The sequence below is a fragment of the Periplaneta americana genome, chromosome 7, assembly GCF_040183065.1.
Source record: "Periplaneta americana isolate PAMFEO1 chromosome 7, P.americana_PAMFEO1_priV1, whole genome shotgun sequence".
Taxonomy (NCBI): domain Eukaryota; kingdom Metazoa; phylum Arthropoda; class Insecta; order Blattodea; family Blattidae; genus Periplaneta; species Periplaneta americana.
Genome location: NC_091123.1, coordinates 132,511,846 through 132,520,008, shown reverse-complemented (window position 1 = coordinate 132,520,008; position 8,163 = coordinate 132,511,846). Strand labels below are relative to the sequence as shown.

At 35.6% G+C, this 8,163-nt stretch overlaps 1 non-coding gene across 1 annotated transcript; it reads right to left on the bottom strand.

The window, feature by feature from the left end:
- Nucleotides 1–4,289: 4,289 nt before the first annotated feature.
- TRNAS-GCU (transfer RNA serine (anticodon GCU)) lies at nucleotides 4,290–4,363 on the bottom strand. The gene has a single exon. It is a non-coding gene; the product is annotated as a tRNA-Ser (tRNA).
- Between the last annotated feature and the right edge of the window lie 3,800 nt (nucleotides 4,364–8,163).

The window sequence follows — 8,163 nt, the reverse complement described above, 5'->3', positions numbered from 1 at the left end:
TTCTTAAATAATCCTTATGTATAAGTGCCTTACGATGTCATAATAAACAGATCATTCTAGACCACCGGTGACCAAAGCGGGTGTCGTGATTACATCGTGTAATCACAGACATTCAAACGGGTACGAGGAGTTTCCTGTACATTGCTCTGTATTTCATTCACGTACTGAAGGCATGCAGTGGCGGTATCATGTCGCTCTACAAACTCTGTCTCTACAAGCAGTAAGAAGTGGTTTCATGAAGAATGAGAAGGAGAACTTTTTTTGTTGTTCTGTCGGACAAAATGTAATATGTTTACTTTGCTCAACGGTTGAATTAGGAGTTTATAGAAACATTAATTGTCTCGCTGAATAATGTATTATTATTATTATGATTATTATGATTATTATTATTATTATTATTATTATTATTATTATTATTATTACTGACCACTAAGCATGTGTTTCTATAATTCTTCTGTACATGCATTAATATTGATATTTTTAGGTCTTCTTCCCACAAGGATAAAATTATTAGGTTTTATCTCAGTTTTAATCTTTTTAATCTTTAGATGAGGGTAACTATTAATTAGTTATTCATTTAATAATAATAATAATGTAGAAAAACTGATTGAATATTACCTGCCAGCGAACTATTAAACGCCAGGAATTGACATGCCTTAAATCATAGCCAGGGAGAGAAAGATGAGATAAATAAATGTAAGGAAGTCAGCTACCTAATGGAGTTTGAAATATCTCGTGCTCTAAAGCCTTTTAATGGAACAGAATTTCTCAAAAGAGTAATGATTCAAATAGCTTAAATAACTTGTCCATAAGTTTTTAATTTTGAAAGACTACAAATTTCTCGACCAAGTATCGACAGAGAATTTAGAAAATTCCTGATTATATTCAAGACAAAGATTATAAAAAGAAGCAAGAAAAATCGTATATTATTCACTGGCACTTGATGACAGCAGTGACATTTCTGATACAACAAAGTTTGAGATTTTTATCCGCGGCATTGATCACAATGTCAGTACAGGAACCACCACTGGTTGTAGTTTTCATGCCAAGTACCTTTCCTTAGTCTCCTTACTTCATAGGCTGTCTGTCGCATGTAATCACTGCAGATCGAGTTTTGGTCACCGCTGTTCTAGACAATCTAGTACAAACGACACCAATATGAGAGTCCCAAGTCAGTTTACAGATTAATGTATTACCCAAGAGTTTGACTTCATTCAGAGGATCAACATTTTGTACATTAGTTAAAGAGAAACTCATATAATACTGTTTTATTCATATTAAGAGAGAAACCATTTTTCTGAAACCAGTTCTTAAGCCGCATTTACACGAGATCAGTCAATGAGACAATAGTTGGAAGACAGCTGACTAGCATAAAATTATTGGCTTTATGTGAACACTTCGGCCCAACTGCCGAGCCAGTCTACTGTCTCTTCTGATCAGTGTTGCCAACATATCGCCCTATAATTTCGCTACTTTTCAACAAAAAAATAGCTAAATCTCTCCAAAGTTTATTAAAAAATCCCCAGAAATATCGCTAAAAATTAATAATAAATATCACTAAATAAAAATAAGAAAAACATACATATGCGGAGAAAAATATAATTTCCTCGTCGTCACCCTCTTCTGCGGATTCTGGTTGTTGTTCACGGCTGTGTTGTTGAGGTGGAAGGTGTGGCAACAGCTGATTGTGAATACACTGCACTTGATCCAATCATTGACACTACACTTTCCGGCAAATTGTAAGTGTGAAAATTTTCACCTAAGCGTTTGACCACAATTTTTTTTTGTGAAATCTAACACTTTTTAAATGTATATTAAAATCAGCAAAAACTACAGTCTCATTTGCTTCACACGAACTATAGGCACAAAATCCAAAACTTAACCCCTCAGGTCGGTTCGGAGTGGAAAATCTCCGCGTTGCGAGGAAGAACCAAGATTACATTAGCTGCAGCTCGCGACTCGTCACGTGCCAATCAAAGTTGCCACCGTTTATCGGTGTTGGAGCAGCAGCATTGAAAGAGAAACCTAACCCGTGAGAATCACTGAATCAGCATCTTTCACCCCTGTTCACTGATCACAAATATATGAGATCAGTAGGCAGCGGATTTTTATGTGCTAAAAAATTTAAATATATTTATTTTTATGTGGGTAAATGTACGAAAATATTTGCTAAAAATAAAAATATATATATTTTTTTTAATATGACAAAAAATATCTTATTTAGCTTGGAAAAAAAATGTTACTAGGTACTCACCAACCACACTTGAGTGCTAGTAGTTGGCCGAGAATTGCAATGAACAACAAAGGTCATCTCCAAATTCTTCATCACAAATGCATGCCGATTATCTCTGAACAACGACTTATACTGTGAAAACGATCTTTCCACATCAGACGTGCATATTTAAAGAGAGGAAGGTCACAAAACACAAACACCGTCAATTTCACCTACAGGCACACCCTCCAATACTTGAGCAACTTTACACATTTTTTTTATATCCACTGTTTTTCCCAAACACATTCTGGAATTTGTCCCTTAGTACTTGTACTTCTGAACCTGGTAGCGAGTCTAGTTTAATTTTCACGGCACGCACCTCCCTGTTTCAGACAACAGGTTTTTGGATGTTTCGAGTTATTTTTATGGAGTCATACAAAAAGCTTAGATTTGCTAATAGGAAAGCCAAATCTTTTTTAAATAACCATCTTTCAGTATATCTTGAAGGATATCGATTGACGAAACCCGATAACAGGGAATCACAACACGATACTTACTTATATTTCCTTACTTGATAGACATGAACGAGAGGCGAGAGATTTGTTTAAATTAAATAATGTTCATATCGGAGCTCTTATCTGTTGTGTTTCACAAACAAAGCGTGGAATGAAATCATCTTCAGCAACAATAAACATTCCTAATTATGAGTTGCAAGATCTCTCCTCCTTGCCCATGATAATTTATTATCTAATAATAACATTGATATGCTGCCTAGCAGTTCTCAGAACTTGTGGCGATACTATTACGAAAATGGATCACGGATACACCACGCAGCGCTTAGAAACACGAAGCAACCAAGTATTCTTAAAAAAGATTACGTACTTGTGAGTGATATAATTGATTTAGTTTTAAAATATTTAAAAGTTCTTGTAAAAGATTTATTTAAGTAAAAAAGCTCCAAGATTTATGTGTTTATAATAGATTTCCTGAAAATATGTATTTACATATTTTTTTTGTGAAAATTTGTGCTTTTATGTGAAATAAAATTCGGGTTTTAAACTTGAAACTTCATGTTCGAAATTTTTAACTTTGTTAATTGTGTTTTATCACACGCAAAAAGAATATTTAATTACATAGGAATATGCTCCTTAGAGATCAGGGCTTTCACGTATGAATCATTAGATTACTCAGTCATGCACCCAGGGCTCTTCTAAAACTAAGAAGTGCATCACATCAGTTGAATGTTTTAACTTAAAAGAAAGAAAAATGTGGAAGAATATACAAATTAGCAGAAAAGTCGCTAATCGTATTTTATAAAATTTGTTGCCGAGACTGATTCAAAATTCCTTAGATTTAGCGACTTATCGCTAAATATGGCAACACTGTCCCTGATGTAGATTGAAGACAGTCCAATGCCCCCCACCATCACCTGGAGCACGCCATTGGTCGGCAACTGGCGTCATGTGAACGCGACATGTTAGTTGCTACGCTGTTTTTGGAGCTAGTCTGCTTGAGTCAACCGAGAAGTGAGTTTTCTCACGTATTTTCAGTTACTTTCATTGTAATAATGGCCTCAAAGTGGAGTGACGCTATTAATATCAAATTCGTTGAGGTGTATAAGGAGAAGCGATGTTTGTGGGACCAGCACCATGACATTTACAAAAACAAAAATGCTCGCGGAAAGGCATTGCCTGACATTGTTGGAGAGATGAACATTGAAGGATTCGGTGCTGTTGAGTCAAAGCGAAAATTAAGTCTCTTCGTGGCACTTTCGACATAAAGTTTGCTAAACAGCAACCCGGGACACCATAGGCGCTGCACACTCAGTCATTTTTCGTCACCTACTGCCACGGCAATACTTTCCTCGTGTGAATAGGTTAACGTTCAACTTGATTGCTCGGCGACTGTGTCGCAACATTTTGGGGACAATATTGTCCACAATTATTGTCTCCACAATAGGCCTCGTGTAAATGCGGCTGTACTGTCGTCAATCGAATTGGTTATAGTTTTATACAAATCTAGCTTTCAGGTAGTAGCTCCCTGTAAAGCAGGTTTGAATAATTTCAAGGAAAAATTGTTCCGGAGCCGGGTATCGATCCCGGGACCCTTCGCTTAGCGCGCGAACGCTCTACCGACTGAGCTACCCCAGGAACCATACACGACACCGTCAAAATTTTTCCTTTTATATCCACACAACTCAAATGAGCTGACAAGATTTTTCCTTGAAATTATTCAAACCTGCTTTACAGGGAGCTACTACCTGAAAGCCAGATTTGTATAATACATTCGTTACTGGAGATACGTTAACAGAAAGCCACAAATTAAGTCACACAGTATTGTGTGCACTCATAGTTGAGTTCTGGCGTCTTGTCAGCTCATTTGAGTTGTGTGGATATAAAAGGAAAAATTGTGACGGTATCGTGTATGGTTCCTGGGTTAGCTCAGTCGGTATAGCGTTCGTGCGCTAAGCGAAGGGTCCCGGGATCGATACCCGGCTCCGGAACAATTTTTCCTTGAAATTATATGGCTATAGTTTTGTTTAATATATTTGTCACAACTTGTACAATAAGATTGTAGCACTTCTGAACGACTGTGACACTGATGACTTGATCCGAGCATTAATAGACGCTCAGTTTAATAAAAATCAGTAAATTCTTACAATCTACGTTAAGATAATGGCAGTTGACTTAGTATAAAATGTCAGCGTACATGCCCAACTTGGAGTCAGGCCACAAAAGGGAAAAACACTGGAGGAGAGGGGTTCGATTCTGTGCTGTGGATTGAACTTCGGCGTAACTCAATGGTGAGAGCGCTTGGTACGTAGAACGGGTTCGATCCCCGTGCCGGAGCGAATTTTTCTCCTCTAATATTAATAATTTAAAATTCTTACAATCTACGTTAAGATAATGGCAGTTGACTTAGTATAAAATGTCAGCGTACATGCCCAACTTGGAGTCAGGCCACAAAAGGGAAAAACACTGGAGGAGAGGGGTTCGATTCTGTGCTGTGGATTGAACTTCGGCGTAACTCAATGGTGAGAGCGCTTGGTACGTAGAACGGGTTCGATCCCCGTGCCGGAGCGAATTTTTCTCCTCTAATATTAATAATTTAAAATTCTTACAAGTTTATTTCACACTGAAAGTTATTACTAGAGTGCATGGAAAAATATCTACATAATCTGTTTACGAGGGTACAAGCGCAACGGGTCTGAACTATACATCGTAGCGGAAGTAACATAGGCAAACAGGACACAGGTGCTGTACAGTACCTACATAGACTTCATGTAATCAATGAGTGGTGATATCAGTCGGTGTTCGTAGGTTCGTGAGTGATTTGATTTGATTTGTTTTATTTAAAAGTCATTTCAATGGTCACAATGGAAAAGACAAAAAAATTCTAAAAAAAAAAAATAGACTGGATGTACTAACACAGGAAATGGGTGCTGAATATTTTATCAGTAGTGATGATAAAATTACGTGTAATATATGTATGTAAGGTTAAAGAACACGAAAAGACAAAACGTTGAGCAACATTGTCGAACCAAAATGCAAGATGCAAATTATTATTCAACAATTAAAACCAGATACTAGGCCATATTCTCTCTGGTAATTTATTTGCACTGTAATTATTGATTTCGTCTCTGGATACCAGAAAACATTTTGTGCGCGTTGCTGCGGAGTCACCAGTTTGTTTTATGCCATTGTTGCTCAATATGTGAGAGATGAATTAACTTCAAACAAATTAAATAATAATTGTTTGAGTTTCTCTTACTTTTAATACCAGTCTCATTTCATAATTCCACTTAGCCTACTTTATTAGCAATGATTAATTGAAATGTGGGAGGTTTGTAAAGGACACGGTGTTTTCGGATAAGATCCCTAAGTGAATTACAACGAAAATTTGGAAATAAATTATCTTCTTCACCAGCTCAATGCATGTTCTTTATAGTACTTATGTGTGATGACAAAAAGTGAGAACAAAGTTGAGGTAGGGTAAAAAAACTTAATTAATAATCCATTATAAAATTCTTACCAGCTTCCATCTAACCGGCCGACCCTAGTTGAACACCGAGATGTCTTTCCCGATACTTAACCTGTCAAACCTCATTAAAAGCAGACACACTTCATTCAGCATCTTTCAAGATTCCATTATCGATAACCGATTTTCCTTTAAGTAGCTGTGAGGTAGTTTCCTTGGATAATATGTAACTACATATTTAAATAATCAATGGTTCACAATCTGCTTATTTCAAAATCTAATTAATGCCCCTCCTTCAGGCACGACAATGACTGTGGTCGTAAGACTTCATATTTGGGCTAGTTTATCAAAGAAATAAGTACTTCCAATGGACATTATACAGGGTGTATCTGTACATCTGGGCCTACTAATTATAAAGTATAGTAAAAATTTATTTTTCTTATATCTTTGTTTTCAATTCCTAAAATAGTTGCATTTTTTTGCAGTAATAAAAACTGGTATGGGATTTGAGAAAATCCAAATGATTTCGTATATGATTTTACAGGAATTAGGGCACTGGAGTTAGCATAAATAAATACAATTTACTGTAAGATTTCAATTATTTATATTCAAGTGTTAAAAGTAGTGTACGAAAGATTCAACATCAATATTTGTATTGAACGAAATGAAATAAAAAGTATAGATTAGACACTCCTTTAAAAGGTAGGACTGGAGATAATAATATAGACTGGCTGCGTATTAAAATAGCTATCAGTAACACTGCAGCAGAAGTTTTAGCGTCTCAAATAAAAACAAAGGCATGTAGACTGAAGATTTGGAATGAAGAACTCAAAGGGGCCACTGAGGATAAAAAGAAAACATATTTAAAGTGGATTAACAGCAAGAGAAATGAAGACTATATTGAATGCAAAAGAAAGCTGGCTATTGTGCATAAACTCTCAATGGAATCAAATAGAAAGAGCTCAGAAGAATTCATTAAGAGTTTTGAACATGACATTACAGGACCACAAAGACTTGGCTTTAAAGTTTTTACGAACTTAAAATCAGAAAAGAGAGAAAAGGCAAAGATTGAAACCATCCCAACCGTGGACTGGACGAACTACTATAAAACATTTTCTAGATAATTTCAAAGAGAGCCCTATAAACAGATACAAACCAATGGAATGCAATTACTAAGATGGAATTAGAAAATGCATTCATAACGCTAAGGAACAAAAAGGCTCAAAGAATAGATGGAGAGTTTAAATATGGAAGCACAAAACTAAAAAATATACTTCTACAACCTTTAACCCTTAAATTGACAAAGTATCCTATAGGATACAACAGTTAATAGGCTATATGCTAATACTTTTAATAGAAAAACACTGGTACGAAGATTAAAATTTCACAATACTGTAATATTGTACAATATATAAAGTATGGACATTGCGATAGTTGTTTCTTTATAGTCCGATAAGGTTCAATGAACTAGTGTAAGGAATGAAGTTTTGCCAATTTAAGGGTTAAACGATGTATGGAGCATCGGATATAACCCAGAAGATTGGAAAGTGTCAACAAGTATTAATATCCACAAAAAAAAATGAGAAAAATAAGTACGTTAATTATAGAGGTATAGCCTTAATTAACTCTGCTTACAACATTTGTGCAACAATACTTAAAAATAAATTGCAAACTTTAGTCGAACTAATATTGCAAGAACACCATTACGGATGTAAGAAAGGTAGGTCTTGCATCGATGCAGTCTTCACAATAAAATAGACTGTAGAAAAGCGCAAAGAATTTAATTTGCCGATTTATTTATTGTTCTTAGATTACGAGAAGGCGTATGACAGAATCCTGCGATAAAAACTGTAGAACATCTTGAATGAAAATAATTTACCTCCCAACTTGGTAAATGCTATTAAATCACTATACGATTCAACCAGTATTATGTTTAACAGAAATGGAAAGCCCCTCGTGGTAAATCAAGGCAT